Source organism: Pieris napi, chromosome 2 (genome assembly GCF_905475465.1).
Source record: "Pieris napi chromosome 2, ilPieNapi1.2, whole genome shotgun sequence".
Classification (NCBI taxonomy): Eukaryota; Metazoa; Arthropoda; class Insecta; order Lepidoptera; family Pieridae; genus Pieris; species Pieris napi.
Genome location: NC_062235.1, coordinates 12,394,951 through 12,421,011, shown reverse-complemented (window position 1 = coordinate 12,421,011; position 26,061 = coordinate 12,394,951). Strand labels below are relative to the sequence as shown.

At 35.2% G+C, this 26,061-nt stretch overlaps 1 protein-coding gene across 1 annotated transcript in view; it reads left to right on the top strand.

The window, feature by feature from the left end:
- Positions 1 to 26,061, top strand: part of LOC125063026 (lysine-specific histone demethylase 1A) — a 354,680-nt gene that overhangs the window by 166,768 nt on the left and 161,851 nt on the right. The window lies entirely within an intron of this gene.

Genomic DNA, 26,061 nt, shown 5'->3' with positions numbered 1-26,061 from the left:
AAATACACGACGCACACATTGAAGCTCGATACGCAACACAGGGAGAGGGAACCGCTTTTTGTAATGCTCGAACAAGCTTTCAGTGAGTATGTCAGAGCGGGACGGATGGATGGTTACGAGTAGAGCTAACTTGGTGGGGGATTAAGCCAGCTGCCCAGGTAGTGCGCGGGCGCACTGGCGCGGTTGCCGCTTGTTAACACTTCGCGGATAGAATTGTGATATGAGGAATTCATGATTGCTGATATTTTGTTTACTCATTGTGTATAATGAAAAATAGTATCACACTTGCACGTAATAATAATGATTTGACATAAATTATGGAATAGTCAAACATTTCATGACTTATATAAATAATCTAAGTTGTAACTAAATATTTAATGACAATAAATTATTCTTCAGTAAATTATAACAAACAAGTTCAAGCTATATACGTCTCTAGCCAATGTTGTGCGTTGAAAATAACGTAACGGTTATACTGTAGTAGAACCTACATTTTCCAAATAAGGAAACTTATATCTTACAAAAAGGATGTATTGTCTACACTTTTTTCTTTGCAATAATTATAGAGCAGCTTTATATATTTGGTTGCATATTTCTTGCGAGCGTTCTTGAGGCTATAGGATAATTATTTTAATTCATTCCCGAGCTACTACTCCATAAATATGGAATATCCTTAACACGCAAAACGTCTGCATGCTATACCTACTGTGTTTAATTTAATTTAAATTGCACTTCTGAAGAATTCCGATCCTAATCTACCTTTATTTTTGTTAAACGATTTTGCTATAATTCTACACAAGGCCATCGCAAACCTATCATCAAATTAAACATCCAAACATTATGTGTTTTGTGAGGGTTGCAATTTAGGGACCATTTCATTTAGTAAAATGTGGTAATTTTTTATACGAACTGCATTTTGTGATTTATACGCATCGGTGAAAAGGTGTTATTATAGTTTTGTTCTTCACAAAGCAACATATTTCTGAAGAGGAATCATTAATAACTCAAGATGCGAAATGCCAGATCTTGTATATTATGCGTCTATTGTGGTCTTGCTCTTTGATAATAGATCTATTCATGGGTGAAGCGAAAAAATTTACACGTCTCATCCTAAATACATTTGAATTTCTGTTCGATTAATTAAAATATGTAAGTGTAATTGATTGTTAAACACTATACGGAGGTGTAAGCATAAATCCTTACTTAAATTTAATTTATATTATAGATTAGTGGCCAGTGGCTTCAGCATGCGTCGTAGGTTCGATTCCCGGATGTGGAACAATGTACTTTCTGTCTATGTGCGCATTCGCTTGAACGGTGAAGGAAAATATCTTGAGGAAACCGGCTTGCCTTAGACCCAAAAAGTTGACGGTGTGTCAGGAACACAGGAACCTACTTGACTATTAATTTGACAAATGATTATGAAACAGAAATCTGAGGCCGAGGCCTAAAAAGGTTATTGCACCACTGATTTATAAGTTTTATTATAATTGAATTTATGTTAAACCAACATTAATATTTAATATGATATACGCGACTTTATGGCTTTGAAATAAATTACGACATATTTTTGCAGTAAATAAGAACTTCTGTTAAACGTACGATCAAAATCTTGTTTATTGCGAACATCAATACTCTTTTAAGGCACAATATGCATCACGTAATAAATGGTTTAGATCATAATTTTATATAGTGTCGAGGTAGGGAGTTTGCCGTCCGTCGAGTCGCTATTTATGCGAGTATTCTCGGTCTCGGGGCACCCTCTATATCTCAATTGCTATAAATTATCTCCTTTGACACGCGAGAAGCGGAAAATTTGCAATCGTACCACCAGTCCCTTCCCGCAGTCTTACCTTTGTGTAAACATCGCAAATGGTTTTGTAATGGGAATGGCGTTAGCAACGGCTCGATATATCACGTATCCCACGGGTCGTTTGTCCAGGTCGCGCCTAGCCATTACAAAGGGCCAGCGGGTGATCCGTCGACTTTTGTCGTAAGTAGGCTCGGAGAGGCGCTCTTTTAAAAATAGAATAGAATAGATTGCCGGTAAATCGGTCGTTATTGTGAGGTTATTTAATGCCCTGCCCCGCTATTTGTGGCTCGTTATAACAATGTCCGAATTCAATTTACAAAGGTATGTGTCGTCACGCAACTGTCAGGGTGATGGTGCGCGTGGGCATAGTGCGATGTGGGTCAGATGCTTATGATTCATGAAACACTTGAGATTTCAATGGAAAATTATCGTTTCAAGTATTGTTGTGAACTAACTAGTGTCTATTGTAAAACTGTAAATTTGAAAAGAGAACGCTGATATTGTAAATTATCGTTTTTAAAACTATTGTAAAACTTTAAATTTGAAAAGAGAACGCTGGTATTGTAAATTTTCTTTTTAAAAATATTGTAAAACTGTAAATTTGAAAAGAGAACGCTGATATTGTAAATTTTCTTTTTAAAAATATTGTAAAACTGTAAATTTGAAACACCTAAAATTAAACTAGCCGAATTCCCGCCGACCCTATAATTATCAAAACACGGGATCGAAATTACTGTCCTATAAAACGCATTCCCTTATCAGCTGCCCATCGATGTATAAAACGATTTGACTGATTTCCATTATGTTATTAATTTTTATAATTTCGTTTCCTAATCTCATACGACAAGCTGATACCACGGCGACACTTATCTCGGTGTCGGTCGACACGTATAATCCATTAAGTCGTCATTTCCACTCGGCTGATCATTCCTCAACGCTTCGAACCGCCCCCGTACGTATTGTTCGCTACTGCTTATCTTGCTACAGCTTTTTAGGGGTAAGGTGTCTCTGAATGTTGTATGACAATTACTAGTACAGTATCTTAGAAAAATAAGATTTAATATTAAACGGCAGTTCCTCATATTATAGTTAAAACGTTGATCCACGAGAGACAACGAAATTATGGAAGAAACGGATGACTATAACGCTGTTTTGAGTCACTATGTATGGACTCAGTTTCCGCACTTAGACTCTCCTTTGGTCCGTTGTGCGAAAAATAATGCGTGCGCTGCAGTTATTGTATAAGTTATATAAAAACATGTATGACCTAATTTTTCTACGAGTTCAAACTGTACTCAATAAATTTTCCCCCTTCACCTAAAGAATTGTCTTGGATGCTTGTATCTTACCTACTCTCATAGGCTGCCAAACGTGGACATACAATACAAATATAAAACTAATCTAGTAGCCACCAGAAATCAATGGAAATAAGCGTACTAAATTTACAATAATACATAAAATGAGATGAAAAACAAAAGTGATAGATGCGCTAAAACAAAATTGGCATTGGGTAGGGCATATAGCAAGAGGCACAGATAAAAGGTAGATAAAGAATAAAAAAGAAGATAAAGAAAACTGTATGGAAAGGTCCAAGGAAAAGAAGAAGGCGCCCTAAAAAAGGGGAATAGAAAATATAGAAGCGTTAGTAGGAATCGAATAGACAGAGCCCTGGATAAAGATACTTGGAAAAAGCTGGAGGAGGCTTTTACCCGTGAAGGGGTTCCTATCAATGGTAATGAAGGAAGTTATAATAAACTGTATATCAATATTTGTAAACTTTATTATTATTATATTAATAAATTGTGCTAACTGGTATATAAGTACTTATGTATATTATGAAATTATAATGACATGTTTTTGTTCCAGGTAATCATCGTTGGCACATCACAGTTCTCATTAGGTAAAGTACAATATCAACAAAAACATAATATACAACTATTTCGTGTTTGCTAGTCGTGATGCGATAATGTGACTAAATCGTGTAATAATAGATGAAATTCTTCCATTACAACTTAATAAGATTTAAAGGTTATTTACTAGTTTACGCAATTATTTAGCTTCTTTACTTCTTACATATGTATACATACAAATAGTCTAGTTCTCCCATAATCTTAAGTAGGATTTTTTTTCAACTCTTTAACATCTTTATTAGTAACCATAACAATCAAATATACAGTATTTACAATGTTCTTAAGCTACATAAAAATAATTAAAAATTTAAACAAATCTAAAAAGTTTGGTCCCTGTGTACCTCTGACACTGGCAGCATTTCCTCACTGTATTGCGATACTTATTCGTCGAGCAAGGAACGCACCAGCTCTAGGGTCACCGGTACTATCTTACATCTCCAACTTACATCTTTTATTAGCGCCTGTGCACTTGTACCCCACGGCCCAGAGGCTCTACTCCAAAGGGAACAAAATCGAAGTTGGAGGAAAGACTCTTATATTTGAGCCGTTTATAGATAATAATTTATACACTATGAAACATTCCATTTTGGTCAGACGGTAGTGCCTGGAAGCATAGGCTACTAGCATAAACGGCATTTCCACAGAAAGCACCTGCGAAGTCTAACTTTGATTTTTTATTAACGTTATACCAAAAATAAACTTTTTAGCCTGTTATTTAATAACAGTACATTCTTTGTACCTAAGCACGCGGAATATTTTTTACGTGAGCACATGTATTTCGATCACCCGGCTTATTAAACTTAAAGGGGTGTAAATTGTAGGGATTTTAAACGCGAAGTGAACCCCTAGTTGTGCGTCAGAACACGGCCAATTTGGCACGAGAAAAGCAACGTGGGCTTATTCGTGCGGCGTGACACCTGGCAACCTATTGACTGCAGAACAGAAGTGTCATAGACTTGTTTATTTTTTAAATTATTGTAACGAAATAACATTGTATTATATATGTGAATGACATTTACCAATTGACTGCCTAGTCTGGTAAACATAAACCGGTCGTATTAGTCAAACGTCGAGAATTAAAAAAAAAACGAATATTCTATTGCAAGTGACCCTAATGCTAGAATTATTTAAATTATAATCTTATACAAAAAATATTAATATTACGTAACAATAGTTTCATTTTAATATACGATCGAAAGCCAAGAAGAGTATCTCACTGCTGGTGTCATTATAGCACTCGTTAACTAATCGGGCATTATTTTTTGCAGCTACCTTCACCATTCTTAGTTAAATAATCTTCAGATTTAATGACAAAATTATTTTTTATTCTGTCGTCTTTTTTAATGTGATTTTATAAATATTACGAGTATATTGTCTACTTGGTCAACCGTATGCTGTCATGTTTGTATATCACTCTCCTTCTCTTCTTTCTATTTATATTAATGTGATATATCTGTTTGTATTTGCTAAATAAATAGATATTATTTAAGACGAGTTAATACCTACTTTGAAACTAACAATTAAATTGACATAATGCGGGTCTATGTCTTTTGTATTCATATGTCAGGGACGTGCCTTCGAAAGCGACCGGTTAGATTACGCATTGTCGTGGCACAATTAGAAACTGTCGCAAACCCTGCATTTGCTATTTACAAACATCTGCATTCGTTTTTTCATCAAGGCAATGATAAGCGAAACGCGTTATGACCACGAATATAACATTTAAGCAATACATATTATTACTAAAACTACAGTGTGTTGCTAAAATAATTTTAGATTTATTCTTACCCTAAGTTTTTAAACAAAAAATGGTTGTCTATTAAGTCGGTTTACGGACGATAGTTTAATGTGACAACGTCATACCAAAACATTGATGAAATGATGGCTGAAAAATTTTATAAATTTTATTGAATTATCACTATTTTGTATGGACGTATAGGCCAATCGAGAAATCTACTAGAACCAGATGTTAAAGTCTGATGAAGCTCTTTTTGTCTCTCAATGTCCCGGGGATGTATAGAAATAGTAACAATGTACAAATTAGTTCCACACGTGTTTTAAGTTTGAAACAAAGGCTTTGTTTCATGAATTTTTATAAAACTCTGCACTAGTAAATGGATTTCGACCGCTTTTTAAAAACATATGTGTTTCACTTAGGCATTGAAAAGTATTAAAGATTTGGGATAGATATCTTTTTATATTATTATTAATATTATTAAGCCTTTATTGCTGAAACTCAGTACAATGTATATAAACATTTGTTTTAGTTACTTAATTAATATTACTTCTTTGTCACTTAAATGATTCATATAATTTTAAATAAGAAGGAAATCTGGCAATGACATCTAGAGGAAAACGATACAGGAAAATAAAGAACTCATCAATAAATATTTGAAAATGAAATAGAATTTATGTTTTAAGATTTATCCTGATGGTTTCACAAAACTTAAAATATACAATCACACGAATAATTTGTCGTTGTAGTTGTAGTGGCTTCAGCGTGCGACTCTCATCCCTCGTAGATTCGACGGGCTTGCCTTAGACTCAAATATTCGAATATATATTTGTCAGGCGTAGGTGGCTAGTCACCTACTTGCCACTTGCTACAAATGATCATGAAACAGATACAGAAATCTGAGGACCAGACCTGAAAAGATTGTAGCGCCAATGATTTTTTTAGAGATATTTATCATTAATTTAATAGTGTTAGCACTCAGTCAGTTTTTTAGATTTGTTTAAGTGAGTTGGGTTAGGATTCTGGTCTAAAAAGGCTTATTCAGTCTATTGAAATATCGTTATGTTTTGAGGTAACTTAACCTCAGTACGGTGTTGCACCTATGTGTTAGTACTTTCCTATAGTACGTAAGTTCATATTAAAAACTGTGCGGTTAAAAATGTTTTCCCTAAACAGTAAGTTATTCGCATTGTCTTCCATTGTTCGCCGTAGACGCTGACTAATGCTATGTGATTGATTGTATGATTCACACAAGTCGTTTAACGTTTGATTTACATTCAATATGTCGATACAAATTAGTTTTTTGTTTGAGGGCGTAACAGTATTAATAGCGTTAGTTGTTCCGCGTATTTGCTGGTATGGAAGAGTTTGTTACATAATTGGATAGTCAAAAAAGTTATTGAAAATTCTTAAGACGATTGTGTTATACAACATTTTAATGTGGACATAAAAAGGTGACATTTTTTTTAATTTTAATGTAATAAGAGCCAAACGGCCAGGAGGCTCATCTAATGATGTTAAGTGATATCGCCGCCCATGGACACTCACATTGCCAGAAGGCTCGCAAGTGCGTTGCCGGCCTTTTAAGAATTGGTATGCTGTTTTCTTGAAGGGCTCTAAGTCGAATTGGTTTGGAAATACTTCAGTGGGCAGTTGGTTCCATAAAGTGGTATATTTTAACTAAGCACCGGAACGCTAACCGTCAGAGATAATCTGAATTAAAAATACACTTTAATACAAAATTGTTAAAACGCTATTTCGAGAATTCAAAGTCACTTACGACATTGCATAGACTGCAAAGGACACACGGACGGGCGTTGGCAAACAAATGCGATTTTACTCCGGTACGCATAAACAAAAGACAAATGTATACAAAGTAATTGTCGAACAGAAAAGCTACAGTTCAGACTCTTTGATCTTCAGCGAACTGATAAAAAAATCACGATAAACGCGCACAGACATTATCTAGACTTGACTTAACTAATTGGCATTATACTATTTGGACCATAGAAAAGTGTACGATTTACATACCGACTTATCGTTCCTTATCCGCAGGCTGTAGCTCACGAGATACATATGATTATAAGAAATTCCTCGCGCAATGCTACTATGTTTTACGAGGAATTGTGTGTCACGTAGCGCAATATCGGAGCGTTTGCGGCGCAATTATAAAGAGAAGAACGGTATTGTGTCGAATTTCGTAAAGGGAACAACCCCCGCTGAGTGGTACGTGCTTCTACTGCGAATTGTTAGGCATCTTAAAAATTTCAATTGAACCTTTGTTTGCTCTACAATTTATATCGAGGTGACGTCATTTGTCTCGAACTCTACTGAAATGGCTTTTTGACAGTCGCTTAAATAGGCTTTTTCGTGGTGCTACTTGCAATCTCCAAACCTATTATATTTTTAAATATATTCGCAAAAATCTCAGCTTAGACGCGCTGGTGATTCAAATATGGTAATTAATTTTTGCATATTGGCTATCGTTTAAATCAAACGAGTTTTGAAACGACAACTATCAGAAAAACAGCGTTAATTAGAATAGTTACTCAATTTGAACTCGTTGCCCAAATCAACAGTACAATGATAAATTGTCTATGGCCCGCTGCGCTAATGGAGAACATTATTGCCGATATTATTTATACCCTGCGACAAATACCCAGACAAGAGACAACGCGCCTACTCCTTCCTAACGCAATAAATATCACATGTACAAGGCACACAATACACAACACTTCAGATTAATATAATATTTTTACGCCCGAAGACCGTTGGCCTAATGAATTATGGTACCTTACTCTGATAAAGCCACGGACGGAGTTTTATTGTGACGGCACCGAGATAATTCAGCGCTCGCAAGCGAAATAATTTACATGGTGGTCCGTTTTTAGGCGCGGCTCCCGTATTTTTTACAATATAAACCTAAGAAATCTGTCCTCATTCATCGCTGTATCGCAGTGTATCATGAAATATTACATCATTGTAACAAGCCATTCAATTCAAATGTTTATCGGATAATGAAGATTATTATGTTGTGATATGCATTATGGTTAATGCTCCCGGATAAGAGGCTAATAAAATGGTAATTAGCGCATCATCTGATACGTTCATTGTGCCTTTGTGCAGCAGCTGATTAATTTTGTATCTAAATTGCTGTAACACTGTATTTGAAATACTCTCGCATATATCTAAAAATGTTATTGGTTTGTGTACGCTTCAAAAACTCAAAAAGTTCTACACCGATCGAGCTGAAATTTTAGCATGATATATAATCCGCATCAAGGATTGTTTGTATCTATTTTTTTATCATTTTTTTCCACAATTATTGCAAAATTAAACTTATATGAAATGTTTTCTTTGTTTTGTTTCTCAGTTCTCCACCATTCAATCACAATGTTATTTAAAGGAGCGTGGCAGGGAACAGCTAGTTTCATATAAATATCTAAACATATGAAGTTGAAAAAAAAGAGAATCACAGAGGATAATATTATGTTAATTCAAAAAAACACTTTTTACGTTCACCCATTATGAAGGGGCCCGACGCTTTGTGCTCTCCATTATACATATTTCACGTTACCGCGGGTTAATATAAACCCCACAATAAGGCAATAAAGAAATCTAATAAAAAAATGGTTCGTATGAATGGCCCAAAATTTACCACTGCACGGATCACGTGTCAATCAAGATTTATATTTCTATAAGTGTTATTTCATACGGCGTTACTTCATTTATTGGGTGTATCGCGCTTGTAAAGGTATTCATATTGCACGCATGATCCCTACATTTAATAATGTATACGATTTATTTTGAACGACTGTGCCACAAAAAACAGTTTGGAGGCCAAATACACAATTTTAACTAAAAATACTAAGCCCTGAGTACCACGTTTCGATATATTCTTAACATGAAGAAAGCCATGTCAGTTGTAAGGGTAAGGAGGAAATGTATGGGAACAATATGAGAGGTTAGACTGATAATAGAATAACTAGTACTTTGCCTTTAAAATACGCACAAACACTCAGTAAGAAATTAGAAAATTGTAGGCGTAACTAATAAATAAATTTGTCAAAAATGTAATCAAATTTAAAATGCGCCTAGCATAACCCAAGCGAAACAAAAAAAGTAAGTGAATCAAATGTGACGATCGGAGTAAAAATATTATTGACTATGGATACTCATCAAAATGAATTTTGAACTAGAACATTTCGCCTTTAAGTTTTTTTTTACATTATTTTAGGACTTCTGAAGTAATAACCTTTTTTGGAGGAATGTCAAATAAATCAAATAACAATTTGGTCGCAATTTATATTCCCCCAGTAAAAGGCGCGCGTAATTGTATTCGCGCACAGTCAGGGTGCGAGGTTGTGAAGCTTTTTCACAATTATCAGTAACGAGAGTTCATAGGCTCCCAGCAAAGGGCGAGTATTGTATTTCTCGCTCTTTGTAACCTAACCAGTGGAATAGGATTCTTTTGTGCGCCCGATTTGAATATTACTCCAACCTGATGGGATCTTGCCTACATTATTAATGTTGGCTTGAATTGCAGCTAAATGCCCGCTGTAGTGGATAGATTTTCAACCGGTTAAGCCGTCTACTCCATGCGAGATAACGTGTTCATATTTTGTCGTAATATAGAAAAAAAGGAATAGACTAGCGTGTCTAGTTATTATTTGTATCGTTTCTTTGCTAAGAATTACTTAACCTATGTTATTATTAAGTTAAACAGATCCTTTAGAACGTAAAATTACCCTAGCAATTTAATATTACCGTTTACGGTGAAATGTTTTAACAGTAAAATGCAAGTACATAATTTTCATTTGAAAATAAAGCTTTAATAGCGTTACATTTGGGAATCGATGCGTTGTTTTAACTTATTTATTGTCCGTGTTAAGTGTCGTAAAACAATGTTAACACTGTATCGCCAATAATCCACGACTGTGTGATACGAAAGCATTTTCGGTATTCATAAATTTTGGACAACAAAGGCCCCAGGGCCGTTTAAGGCAGAGATTCGTCCGCATTACGTTAGTGATATGGTAATGTGATTGTTCGCGATAATTCAAGAAATCCTGAAGCGTTCACAGCAGGGCTCCCGTATCGTTCCGAGGTGAAACACCTCGCACTTTTGACAATAACTTCGATACATTTGGCTATAATTCATCTGTTGATATGCAAAAGCATAAATGCGTGGGATGCTGCTAAAGGTATGATCACGACCCGGTGTACCCATTTACTGTGTAATGTATTTGGACAGTACGGTGCTTCTTAGTGGCTAATCAAGCGGACGAAGTTTTCTACATTGAAACATGAACTCTCTCTGGCCGTTTAAAACATATATTTTTAAATCAAAATATAAATAAATTACGCGTCACGTCGTTTGTCCTCTATGGACTCCTAAACTACTTAACCGATTCCAATCAAATTTGCATACCGTGTGCAGTTTGGTTTAACTTACAAGATAGGATGGCTTACCTATATATGTAATTCTACTGTACGTGTGTATGTCACCGAACGCCTCTTAAACGGATTAAATCAAGCCTGTGCGTATGTTCCATGGCAACAAAGTTGAAATATGACTTCAAGTAAATCGTACCAATTCTTTAAAGGCGACGCACTTGTCAGCCGTTTAGCAATGTGTGTGTCCATGGGTGGCGGGTTCACTTAACATCAGGTGAGTCTCCTGTCCGTTTGCCTCCTATTACATTAAAAGTATTTTCTAAAATTTCTACGAAAAAAATGCGAAAAAATCTCTTAACAATTGAAAGAAATAGGTTCAATGGAAGAAGAATAATTGCCTTATAGTGTCCGGTTGCGAATTACACAGACTTCGTGTTCGTTTGACGCTTTAATTGGCTTGCCTTATTGTTCTAGTCCTTTTATGAAGCTGGGGCACGGTGAGCCAGCATTCCTCATGACTCACTAGGTATCGTTTGAAAGTGTCACACTGAACGACAAATTGCCAACGAGTTTCTCTGATCCTTGACAATAGGTCACAGATATTATTATCAAATGAATGAGTAAGATAAGAGGAACGTTTGGATGGTTTTTGGGTGAAATAAATAGAATGGCTACATTTATAAACAAATAAATCTGTGGCGCTACGACCTCTTTAGGTCTGGGCCTCAGATTTCCGAATCTGTTTCATGATCATTTTTTACAATCTAATATGCAAATAGGTGATCAGCCTCCGATCAGCCTCCAGTGCCTGACACACGCCGTCGACTTTTTGGGTTTAAGGGTCGGTTTCCTCACGATGTTTTCCTTCACCGTTCGAGCGATTGTTAAATCCGCATATAGAAAGTCCATTGGCGCACAGCCGGGGATCGAACCAACGACCTCAGGGATGAGAGACGCTGAAGCCACTAGCCCAACACTGCTCATTCATGAACAAATGCTTCAACAAATTTCTAAAACAGTATTTTTTATAGGCCTACTTTGAAATAATAAATTGTTGGAGCTTGAAAATAAATAGTCCGTTGAAAATAAAGGCAGCCCAAAATCTTAAAAGCTACGGTCATTTTCTAGTTATAATATTCCGGGCCCGGGCTTTTATACTAATGCATAAATATAAATTTAACGAGGCACAACAAACTCAACTTATTCGCTCTGCTTATCGCCAATTTGTGTCAACTGAAGCATTCGTTTAATATTAATAAAACCGGCGGCCCTTCAACCCTCTCGCTGTTTTTACGGTCGGCTTCATAGCGACTTATTTGAATAAATATTTTCGAGAGGCCGGACCGGGTTTCTTTTACAATTATTTTTTAATTTCTAGGGGTGTTCGGGTCAGAAACGGAATAATGCCGGGTGACGCCCCGCTAAGCGGGACTAGCTCGGATGATGCGACACTATTACAAACCATCCTTTATCTAACACAGAATGTCCTTTAATAAAAGCCAGAATTAAATGTTCGATATATTACGAAGTTATTTGTTAGCAGCGGGCGGTCGTGATATTTACATGTGCTAGACATTTTTTTCAAGTTATTGGAAAAGTTTACAGACATCTTACGTTGATTGGTTTTATAAACGCTCGAGTCAAATCTCGGAAATAATTAAATAAAAATGATTTAACAGAATTTTATTATAGACATAGATTGACTTTTGATTGTTAATTTAACCAAACGAGGAAGGTAAATAAAGAGATGGGAAGATGATGTGCGAAGAGTAGCTGGCCCTATGTGGCTACGTAAAGCTAGAAACAGAGAAGAGTGGAAGCTCTTAGAGGAGGCCTATGTCCAAGGACAAGCTGTATAACAGAAATCAACCGGCTTGCCGATTAATTATAAGTATTTATTTTTAGTGTTAATTATTCTTAATTCTCATTTTTATTTACTAGTATAAGTAATTACAGTAATAAAGGCTTTTATTATTATAATTATTATTAACCATATCGACGCCTCGTCACCTTCTACGTGTGATATTTCATAACGACCTGTAACGCACACCCCAAATCCTTAGTTTCTAGATGTTAAGTGGTATTCAGTTTGTAATAACATACGTTACCCATATCAAGTGGTTAGTCCTAATCGCGACCGACGGCCAGCAAATGATGCGTGCCTCTGCGCAAGCCCACTTATGTCGTCCGCGATTATCACGGCCCCATACGCTTCGACCGATCACCTAACGTCTCATTTGATGCCGTAGAAAAAACTACGATTCTTATCAATTTTAAATCTGATAATCAAATTTAGGACGCGGTCATATCGAGTCGAATTGATTGACATTGTTATTATGTATTTAATTTATGATATATTTAAGCTCTCTAAGGAAGGAGTAACACTCAGAAATGTACTACACAAAAACCTCTTTTAAAGGAATATTTGAAAAAATATCTTTGTTTACTTGTCAGAATAGCAATAAAATACTAGTAGGTGCAGAAAGCTGTGTATTTTCCTGCAGTCTTTTAAATTTATTATATATTAAAGCGCTTCAAGGAAGGAGTAAGATTCATAAATCTACTACACAAAATCTTTTTTTAAATACAATTTAAAAAAATTGTTGTCAGAATAGCAATAAAATACTTGTAGGTAATCTAAGCTGTGTATTTTTCTCCAGTTTCACAGCTTCGAATGTCAGAAAATTTTGTTATTTCTACGCAGCCTCAAGCATTCACAAGGTAATCAATGTACTAAAACCTCATGTTAGTGAAAATTTGTTGGGCATGCCTTTTGAAGATATACTATAGACACAGCTTAATTGTACATTCACGACGGAGCCGTGACGCATTATTTTTTATCGATTGAACCGAGTCTACGCCGGGCATATAAGAACAAATGTTATGACAATGTATGCAATATCGTGTACTAACGAATTCATATTCCACGGAGACTAAAAGAGTCGTCATACGGTAAATCTTTTATGGTAATAGTGAATGTAAGTGGATGTGTTTCGATCATGCGGTCCGATCGTGAGCGCGGTTCGTGCTCGCTAAACTCCAACAGAACATGAATTACGCCTGATGAGACCTTATCATCGCGATGCAGGCATTTCCTAACTAATTAATACATGTTTGGGAATTTATGTTTGGCATAATATAATGTACTTTATATTGTACTATTGAAATATTGTGATGAAGATGTTACCGTATATACCTTACCTTAGGAATCATATGGATGGTTCCAATATTGGTTCTAAGGGTCTTAATCCTGTCTTACAGCCTGTCTTATACTTTACACACAAATATGGCGTTTTAAAGTAAAACGCAGTCAGCGTGAAACGTTGATAGTTTTTAGACCTTGACGCAAAAGGCGTGAGTTCTGTGGCATCAGAGCTAAACGAGGTAATCGATTTGACAGTTTTTTGTTTGAAGCCATGTTTTCCAGCGATGGTTGTAGTACTTTTAATGAGCATATGTTATATTTCTTTAATTAAATTATAGGTAACTTAATCGAATTTGATAACTCAATGGGGATTTTTGTAATGTTTGTTTGCTTTTATTTTTGGTGATTAAGGCTTTAAAGTAAATGCTTAAAAGGAGTATTAAGAATAGTCATAGCGATAAAGACCCTCACCCTAAAACTATTGCAGAACACCGGTGTCGTTAAAGAAAAGAGCGTACCAAATCTTAAAAGGCCGGCCACGCACTCGCGAGCCCTCTGGCATTGAGAGGGTCCATTGGCGGCATTATTTAACATCAGATGAGCCCCCTATTCTAAAAAAATAACAGCTGATATGTATTTAATAATTTTTATAATTTTTTCGAAAATGTTTGAACCTTTTTGTATATATTTTATGTATTCCGTCGTGGTTATATCTTTAGTATGATTATTTTGTTATATATAATTTATGCTAGTTGTGGTTTTGTAAGTGGATTACGAAATAAATACATTTTTGTATAGTTTTAGATTTGTTGTAAAATTGTCATACCTAATCTAATTTTATCCTGTGCATGTTTTAAATTTGAATTATATGAATTAAGTTTCGTCAGGACTGTTTCATTTATGTTTACTTATCGCCTAGAGAAATCATTCTCTAAATAAGACCTGTTTGCCAGTCTTTGTTTGATTCAAAGATTTATAAAGACGTACAAGGTGGGTTTAAAATAACTTACAAGGAATCGGATTGAAAGGGGTAATAATAGACTCGACTTATCTCGGAACCCATCTACTGTTTGATAAATAGATTTTTTTAGACTTTTGTATTGAATTTCGTTTGATTTCTATTGTTGTACAAAACGGTTTTATGTTTGGGAATACGTTGTCCTGCTACCGGGACGTCTTTGTACGCGTACAGCTCATTGTGGCGGATGTTTTGCTTATGAATATTGTTGTTTGACAAATTTAATCCTTCGCATCTGGATCGGTCAAAACAGTAATGTTTGAAAATATTTTATTTTGTACTAGACGATTGTATGGCATTGATCGACAATAGTTGTTTGGCATTTTATTATGTGTAGAATATATTTTTTTCTACATATTGGTTATAAGAAATACTAATCTAAACTAATTCTATTTTTATGTATGTTCAGAGTTGATATGTCTAAAAAAATTATGCGTATATAATGTTTTTGTTTATTAGGATGTTAGACCTTTTGAGCTGCGATTGATCTATGAGCTTATTTGGTATGTAACAATAAAACCCTAATTAACGACTCTGAGTAAGGCTGTATTCACCTTTTTATTTATTTATAAATATACAAATGTAGCTACCAAACAATTAGTGACTTTTGCAGAATGCTTTTGTTTTTTTCTTTTCTCTTTATTTATTAAAATAAATATACAAATGTAGCTTTCTAAAAATTATTGACTTAATAGTGACTTACCTTATCCCTAATTAGCGACTAAGGCTGACGTTTGCAGAATACTTTTGTTTTTATTTATTTTTTAAAATAAATATAGACATTTAGCTACCAAATAAATATTGAGTTAATAGTGACTTACTCTAATTAAGATTACTTATGGTATTTTAACATTTAAAATTGAATAATTACTTTTTAAACAAAGTTAAATTCCGAAATTAAACGTTCACTTCAGGTTAATTGGTTTAACTGCACAATGAATTCCGCTAACCGCACAATTTCAATGACCCACAGCAATATTTCCCAGTTGGAAAACTGAAAATGTACTTTGAAATTCGCTAGAACCACGAGGGACCGTGGCCAAGAGTATTTTTATAAATGTGTTTCCTAAGCGAAGCGGAGACGGTACGCACGCCGATGCACCAAGTTTAATGGAAAAGAATTGAAAAGTACCGTCTATATGGTAATAGAAATTGTCTGGAAAGGAACTGAAATATCGCTGTTTCGTGGGAAACTGTATGGTTTAGTTGTGTTTTGTTTTCGCTTATACTGACATACTTTGATTGACAGCTGACAATTAACATAACATTCATTACCATTTATATGCTGTGGTTTACTTAGAAAGGGGTTATTTATAGGATTTAAGTTATTCATATCTAGCTTATTTTATAAAACTTTTAATAATCAATATACATATACAAAGATGTAGCATTCTGATGGAATTTATATCTCGTTAAAAAAACAGTAGAAGAATTGTTCAAATTGGTCCAGTAGTTTTCGTTTTAATTCGTTACACATACAAAATATAAATTCTTCCTAATATATTTATAACTTAACTAAAAAAACTTTATAACTAACTAATGAAAATGTTGGTCGAGCAGTGTTGGCCTAGTGGCTTCAGCGTGCGACTCTCATACCAGAGGTCGTAGGTTCGATCCCCGGCTGTGCACATTGTGAACGTGAAACATCGTGAGGAAACCGACATGTCTTAGACCCATTTTTTTTCGTTACCATAACTCTGAATTCGAAATGTTTTGCGAAAAACATGTGCCGACATTTCTTGACCAATAAATCTTAACAAAGAAGGTAGACAACACAGGCTAAAGGCAGCTTTTCGCTATAATAATAAGCTATTAGAAATGAAGCAAGACGTTGTTCTCACTGGTTGTTTGCGGATGACATGGACGAGTGCTTTGTGTTTGTACAAATATTTGCCCCAAAAGCATAAGACGCCACTTAGCGGACCGTTCTTGTTTTGTTCGCAAGCCTTGTACATTTGAAGGCATTTAAGCGAACATCTGAAATAAGAAAACTGAGCTTATTTGCCGTTTCAACAATGAAAATTCAAGTTATAATGCAATAGAATTTTTCATTTATTCTTAACTTACGATGCTTGAAGTATGAATTTAAGGCATATAAAATTTTGCAATCGAATTTTTGCAGCACAAAGTAATAAATAAGATTTATTTATATTCACATTAGTGTTGTAAATGTTGTATTCAATTGTATATATACATTTGGACTTGGTAGACATCGCAAATAAGGTTGCGTTCGTTAGCCATTATATTTAATTGACAAAGTAACAATTTGTATAAAGCTTGCCTTGCCATTTAACTGAATAAACTTAGTTGTTACTGGAATGAGTTTCTAGTCGTAGGATTATACATAAACTCAAATTATCTTAAAAACAATGTTGGTTCTGGATATTGGGCTCTATAGAATGGTACTTGAACTTGAACTGGAGCCAATCTTTCGATCTCGTTGATCTTTCAATCAACACGTATTACAACAATTGCAATAATGGAAATTAATTTGACGTATTGTAATTAGTCGGACGTTCGTACTGTCATTATATTAAGCATGTTAGTCAACCTTTGAGACTACAATTGAATTTGCATAAATTGTAATGGCATCTTTATTAGTCTGTACTAAGGACGAGAAATGCTTTATAAGTCAAATGTGTAAATTTTGCCTGCGATGTCGTTTTGTTGATTAAATCATCAAGCTCGTTTGAAGTTCTACATTATTTTAAATATTTTTTTATTTTGATGCTTAACCATGTAGAGGTTATAACACATTTTACTAATTGTAATTAACAGATTACAGAAAACGGTTTAACTGTTCGATACTTGAAATTAGGCGTGTTTAATTACAAGTGATAAATCTCCATACATAGATGACATCTTAATTGCATCGGTTACAAATTACTTCGTAGAACGCAGTTTTTCATGGAGACGTTTCTATTTGTTAGATAAATGTTAATCTCACAGCGATGTTGTTTAATTGCTTGTTATATTTGCATAAGTTGTTAATACGTTCTAACATTTAAGATTTTTATTGACCGCCGTGGCAGTGCGTTTATTCCATAGGACATTGATTCCTGTGGACTGATGACTTATAGAAAAGGTTTATAAGTTGGTTGAGAATATGAGCATTGACTTTTTCTAACATTTTGGATACAGCCTATGTTATTCAGAGAAAATGTGGAATTCTGTTGGTGAAATTATTAATTATAAGATAGCTTAAAGTTGGTAAAATAGTGAATGTCTCTTGGATACAATTGACTAAGCTATGAGTTCGTGCATTAGGTACATAAAGGAAAGGAAGCTTCTACTGGGCGTGCTACAGGGTGAGGATGCTACTCTCGATAACATTTTGAGAGTAGCAGTAAAGAAGAGGCGGAGAGGCCAGAAGGCCAGGGCTTCCAAAAGAAGGAGTGCATCCCTGCAAGCATTGTACCCGACCTTCCCCAGCTTTACAAATCAGGGCGAACTGCTGTGCCAAGGTCCATTCCACATCATTCATAGCCATTGAGGGCCAAAGGCTGATCGCGTGGTGGGATGTAGACAAGGCTACACTGTTACCGTGTTCTTCTGCCTCGGGCGATGGCTGGTAGCACCGTGGGATTTTAGCGGATATGCAGCGCCATATTCCCACATAACCTTTCACCACGAGGCAGCCGTGCTGCGGGAGGGTATGTTTAACGCCATTTCCCCACGATTAAAAGTTTTTTTATTTAGTTTAGTTTAGTACACAATTTTATAAAAAGGCCGGAAGGATGGATCAGCTCGTGAAAAAGATGAGTGGAATCAACAAGGGCTGTCGGAAGACATCCTGACGAACTGCCTGCTGATAACTATAGTGCTATTAAAGTATATGTTATCGCTTAGGTTCAAATTATGTGAATGTATTTGCCTAGTGAATAATGGCTTTTATTATTATTATTGTATAAAAAGTTTTGGAAAGGTTCATCTGTATAGCATGTGATGCAGTACTTTCTTTTTATGAATCTAGGGACAAAAACGTGTCCGCACAAAAATCACTTAATGACATATTAATGGTATATGATACTCGCTGACGGTTGCTTTACTGTCGTCGCTCGTAAATCCTCTAATATTTACTTTAGGGGATCGTTAATATGAATATTAGTGATTTTACGAGCTTCGGCTAACGCGACGTGTCAAAACTAAACATTGAGAAAGCTACGTTTATGTATACTGGATGTGGTTTTGTTATTTTAGACAATTTTTAAATTGAAATTTTGTTTGGTGGCTAAAACTTTCATAGGCTAGTAATGAAAAATTTTTTTTTTATAAAAATGAATTGCAAAATATGTTATTTAGCGCAAAATTCGAAGATAAGGTAGGAAGGACTCGAAGGAATCCTGAGGAAGGTTTTATAGAGAGAAAAATTACACGAAACACCTAAAATCCAGAACAGTCTCTATGGGGTAGCATAGTAAATTGTTCCCCATATGTTGCTATGTAGCTACTAATAAGATAGGCTAAGTAAAATATCATAGTAAGACGAAACGAAGTTCGCGAGGGTAGCTAATTTATTATAAAACGTGGACTATATACATGGTAATATTATCCACGTTTATTTATGTGACACGAGCACACGAGTTACTTTTAATAGAGTACTTACCGCCACACATGGACACCAATGTCGGTGGGCTTGCGTATGTTTAGGCGACCTATTTATTTATTTAAACTTACTTTATAAAAAAACATACTTATAAAAAAAAAGCATTAAGCAGGTTAGATATGGCAACGGGCCTCCTTGACGCTAACAATCGATTTCTTCCAGGCAACCCTAATATGGAACAATTAAATAGAAACACCTAAAGAAGGTAAAGTACACCAGTACACAAGTGCATAAATAATTAACAAAAAAAAACCAAAATAACATATAACTATAACTTAAGTAAAATCTATAGAAAAAGAAAGAATTAAAAATATGTATAAACCCAAATTTAAAAGCTAATCCAAAGTTTAACTGATAATGGAATAGTACGCTCTTTTCTTGTTTATATTGGGGTATAAAAAGTCACTACTTGGGAGAGAAGAGTTTAAGAAAGAAAGGCAAATATCCTTTGAGGATCATATGTATTTTGTTTTTCTAAGACTCGAATCGACTTAGAAAGAACCAAGAGGAAGAAGGAGAAGAGGATGCCCCAAAATAGTTGTAAATAGAAGGAATAGAAGCGTTAGCATGAAGCGAATGGAGAACGAAATTCATACACAGATATATTTGGAAAAAGCTGGATGGACCTTTACCAGTCAAGGGGTTTCGATCAATAGTACTGAAGGATGTTAGGATATAACAAAGCTAAGCTGGTTTTTATTATTAATATTTAAGCCTGGAATAATTCGTGAATGAAATTTATTTCATAGATCGTGTGTGCATAATAAATGTGGATAAAGCAAGTCTCAATAGTCCAAACTGTAGGCTAAAATAGCGTGTTAGCGTACCACAGCCGTGATAAACAGCTTTATGATTTACGACGACGACAATTTACAGGAAACCACTAAATTATAACGTGATTAAAATTGATAGCCAATTTTGTGATCGTGTTATGTGCCCGGGCAACATTGTATGAGCGTTGTGTGTGTGCTGAATTGATCTATAATGCTAAAGGGCTATGTTCTAATGATATAACATATGGATGACTATGATGTGTTTAGTAGTTTTAGCTGATGTTTATATGGTATTTGCGATATGTGCAAATTTACTCACAGAATCGCTATTTACGTTTTGTGTTGTTTTGTTTAGTTTATTTATTATAAATAATTTTATATTAATAAGTTTTCTATTGTATTAGTATTAAGTTTCTGTAAAAATAGGAAATAAGGAAAAAATACATGTATTTCTTTTAAGTATTTACGAGTCGAAAATTTTGTGATTATACCTTTGGATTTACTCAAAGATATTTAATGTCAAAAATGATTACATATAGTAGTTCATTTGTAAACTATTTACTAATTGAGCCGTGTTGGCCTAGTGGCTTCAGCGAGCGACTCATCCCTGAGGTCGTAGGTCTGTTCCCAAACGGACTGCTGTGCACAAATGGACTTTCTTTCTATGTGCGCATTTGACAATCGCTCGAGTGGTGGAGGAAAACATTGCGAGGAAACCGGCTTGACTTAGACCCAAAAGTTGACAGCGTTTGTCAAGCACAGGAGGCTGATCATCCTACTTGCCTAGTAAATTGACAAAAGATCATGAAACAGATAAAGAAGTCTACGGCCAATCCTAAAAAGGTTGTAGCGCCGTTGATTTATTTTCATTTATACTAATTAGTGCTATTTGCACATCTTTGGTAGTTAGTCCCAACGATGTTAAAATCTCATATACGACGATATATCTTTAATTTTTTTAATATTGTTTTTCTGAGTAAATTGTTTTTTGTATGAGGTAGCTATTGTAGGCATAAGACGAACCCGTGTTATGTCTACCCGTGTTATAGTTTGTTAAACTTTGAAATATAATATTATAAAAATAAATTTTAAATAAAGTTTATGTAGAATTGTCAAATGTAGTTAATCATGTCACTAGTAGAAAAAACTCATTAATATTTCGAAACGAAATATACGACATTCATTTACGAATGTTTATATTTAAACATTGTAAATTTTAATCCATTAATTGGACACTTGGTCATTTTCACACTTATTAATGTTCGAATAACAAAATATTCGCGTCTATTGAGACGTTTTACATTTATAGGCAAATATCGGATGACGTCTGTATAAGTATCGTATAATATATCGATGTTTCGATAATTTATCGGTCTTATGAAAAATGTGATTCGGCCGTGATAATTGATAGTGTCTCCGGTGTCTCCTAGATTTTTATGTAAATAGTCTAGAGGTCATCGTACGGTTCTCGATTCTCGAGTGCTAAGACGACCGTTAAAGTAATGATTCATTACCGGTACTAGATAAACTGAGGGGTTATTTGTTCAAATATTCTCACGCGTAGGGCCAACTTGTGTCAATTGCCTGCCACGAGTTTTGACACCTCCACGCCATAGGGTCAACACCTCGTTTTGCATCAATGTTTGTCAATACTCTCACAATATCCGAACGATCCATCGATAAAATGTATCAGTTTTAATTAAATTTCCGTTTGATAATGAAAAAAAAAATCAGTGGCGCTACAACCTTTTTAGGTCTGGGCCGCAGGTTTCTGTATCTATTTCTAATAATCTAATAGGCAAGTAGGTGATCAGACTCGTGTGCCTCCACTTGCCGTCGACTTTTTGGGTCTAAGGCAAGACAGTTTCCTCACAATGTTTTCCTTCACCGTTCAAATAAAGTAAGTCTATTGGTGCACAGCCGGGTCTTGAACCTACGACCTCAGGGATGAGAGTCACACGCTGAAGCCACTAGGCCAACATTGCTTCGTTTGACAATGACTTATGTTTAAAATTTCAGACCTTTTGACGCATATTTATAAAAGGGTCTGTTTAATTATTACTTCAGGATACAGAATTGTTAAAATTTTGTACGGTTGAATATTAAAATTATGTTTCATTTAAGATAGGCCTTTTCATTGAAATACGAGCGGTTCCAATTAATTAACATATTAAATTGGCAGATAAATATAAAATCAAAACACCTAAGCCAATAAAAACGCGTCTACGAAAGCATAAAATGATTCTCTGATCTCCGGGCGAGATATGCGCTACTCGTCTAACCGATTCTCACATACTGACCCGCTCGCCTCATTAAAGGTGTCGTTTTATTTTCGAAGCTCTTCAGCTGCTTATTTTATCGACACTATAAAGCCCTCCCGATCTTTAAGTCGATATGATAATTGTAATCCAATACATCACTATCGCGTCATCTGTTCGTACCTGACTATTACGAACACATTATGAAGGAAGAGCCGGGAAAATTAATAGGCCGGGCCTATGTGGGATTTGCGCTAACAAATTGTTCCGCCTACAAACATAGTTGGAAAATATACTCATATATTTTAATTATATTACCATTTACAAGGCTTATTTTGTAACTTAGTGGCGTCGTAGTTTAAAAGAAAATTCAAAATATTTCTTTGGACGGCATTCAAACTTAACTACTATTTTTGTAAATATACTAATATTTTATAGAGGGAAGATTAATTGTTTGCATTGAATAGGCTCCGAAAATACTGGACCGATTTAATTTATTTTAATTTTTCAATACGTCATCCCTGATGAATATAGAATATTTTCAAAAAGTTATGTATTAGGTTCTGTATAATATAACGACAATAGTGAAACCCTTGTGGCAAGACCAATAAAAACTACTATATCACGTAAGCTGCGAAAACTTTTCACAATAGAGCAAAGTGATACTACAGTTTTATAGAAAACAATAATCAATATGTACAAAAAAGTCCGCGTCTAACAAAAAACACATTTTTGAATTTAAAAGTCTATAGAACATCGTGCTACGACCTATTTATGCGAGTGGGATAGCAGAACAGAAGTGAAATAATAGTGATCGAAGTTACATAAGTATGTTTCGTTCTATGTATGCTAGGAAATTGATGAATGTGATAACATCACAGCGTATACAATGGTAAATCAATAGTTTGTTTCCGTATTTAGTGACATTGCAGTAATCATACATCAATACATTATCCCGCCGTATTTACGCTTTCAACACATCGTGTCGACAGAAATATCACCTCATTATACAACATCATTTTGGTATAAAAGCTTTGTGATAAACACTTCGAATGAAGCGTTTATTCAATTACCTTTTGAAGTATACTTGTCACGTATGAAATGCTTCAAAATAAATCTGGCCCCGTTACCGTCCTGCTCCTCGAGGCGCGTGGTTTGACGCGAATCGATTAACTTCGACAGTTGTTTCACTCGATTGTGGCGAAAGTTCAACGATGGTAATTATGAGAGCCGAGGTGACGCGCCGTGACGCATCCGTAATGAATTCTGTCACAGTTGACGTGATGTGCCTTGGGAGTTATGGCTCTTTGATTGGGACGGCAAGATACTGAAATGATTCTCTTTAAACTGTATTTAAAGATTCAGGCGAAAGTTTAATTTTAAACAGCTTAAAGCTTATTACGAGGCCTTTTTCGTATTCCCTTTTTCAATGTTTACAAATGTTTTAATTGCTTTGTTTTGTTCCGTTAGTTTTATCTAAGTTATTTTATATGTAATGTAGCACTTCTTGCGCTCACCTATTTTTTTCTTACGTGGCTAGACCTTATTATTTGATTGCACTATATTTCTTGTAACGAAGTGTAAATAAATAACAATACAATACTCAAAAACTTATTCAATTATAATCTTCAATCAAATCAGGTAGTTTTGCCATTACGTAGGCTGTAAAGGTTTTGTCTTAATTAGCATTCGGAAACTAATTTAGGGCCCTTGAGCAAATGATTGGTGTATTCTCAGCGGGGTGTACGTCAAAAGAATTTCATTTCATATAAATCGCAGACCGCGTCGCGCCACGAAATTAGGCGCGGCATCCCCCGTCGCGAAATCTCATCGTAAATAAGCGTCACGGACGTCTTGGATATTGCACCCACTTCTTAAAAGTGATCCGACTTATACACTAATTTAAAGATTTTCAAATTATCTTTGACGAGACCTTGGAGCAGTGTTAATTACGAGAATTTATTGGTTTCAGATTTGAATTTTAATTACTGTTATTTTTAAGCGTTGAAAAAGAGCAGTGTTGGTGTAGTGGCTTCAGCGTGCGACTCTCATACCTGAGGTCGTAGGTTCGATCATCGGCTGTGCACCAATTGACTTTCTTTCTATGTGCGTATTTAACATTTGTTCGAACGGTGAAGGAAAACATCGTGAGGAAACCGACAACATGTCTTAGACCCAAAAAGTCGACGGCGTGTGTCAGGCACTGGAGGCTGATGCCTACTACCTATTAGATTTAAAAATGTAAGTAAAGATTCAGAAATCTGAGGCCAAGACCTAAATAGGCTGTAGCGCCACTGATTTATTTTATTTTCAAGCGTTGAAAATGGTTAGTGCAATACATTGAAGTGTCGATCCGCCCCTTGCTGTATCAATAGATAAGGTGTAACAAATTCATCTTGTCATTATAGATATTCTCACGCCCATGGCTGCGTCAACAATAAAATCGCTTCACTGCTTTTATTCATTTATGGGTGTCGCGACTACTTGCATCGGTGTCGAGTTACCAGAAGCAAGTGAACATCGGCTCATCGTATCCGGGTAGATTGCCTTCTTTGAGACCAGCCAATCGACAATGCAGTCGGTGCTCCGTTTGTAAATGCGATACTTCCGTCGGCGTAAACCCTCTCACATCTGATTGCGGCGTACTTTTAATCAAATGTCTCGACAAAGGATTGAATAGGATTGCGTAAGAGCAGTCGCTTTCGGCGCTTTTGGGTATTTTTTACGAATGACATCGCGAAATGAGATATCTTTTTGCAGATGTTAAGCATGGCGATTGACTGTGCCGAATTGACAGTTTTTGTTGGGAAGAGGCGGAACGGCATCGATTTGTTATACTTTTTATTTACCTTTTATGATTATTTATTGTTGTAAAAGCGGACAGTGGGGTTTTGATAATCTGAAGAGCGAAGATGCTTCTATCACGAGCGTACTGATTCTTAAAAAGCCGGCAACGCCCTCGCGAGCCTTGCGAGTGAGTGCCCATGGGCGGCATGACTTAACATCAGGCAAGCCTCCTGCCCGTTTGCCCTTCTATTCTATAAAAAATTATACAGAAAAACTTCTTAATTTTACTTTAAACTTTCTTTATGAATTTTTTTTTTAATAAATATTGTTTATTAATAGTCCGTTTTAACATTAAGTAGCAATGAAGTAATTTTGAAGACTTTAAATATGAATTCAGTATTCCTTATTATTTATTCGTTAGTGAACAAAAAATCTGATAAATTATCATTAGAACATACTGATCGACAATCACAATCGTTAAGTTCGGATGCCTCTAACGGGGTCACTGAAATATTTTCTCACGAAATAGTTGCCTCGTTAAATCAAATTGATCGTAACGTTCCGTGTTTATAAAGTAATTGTAGTGTTTGTTTCAATTTAGTATGTTTTTGACGTACGA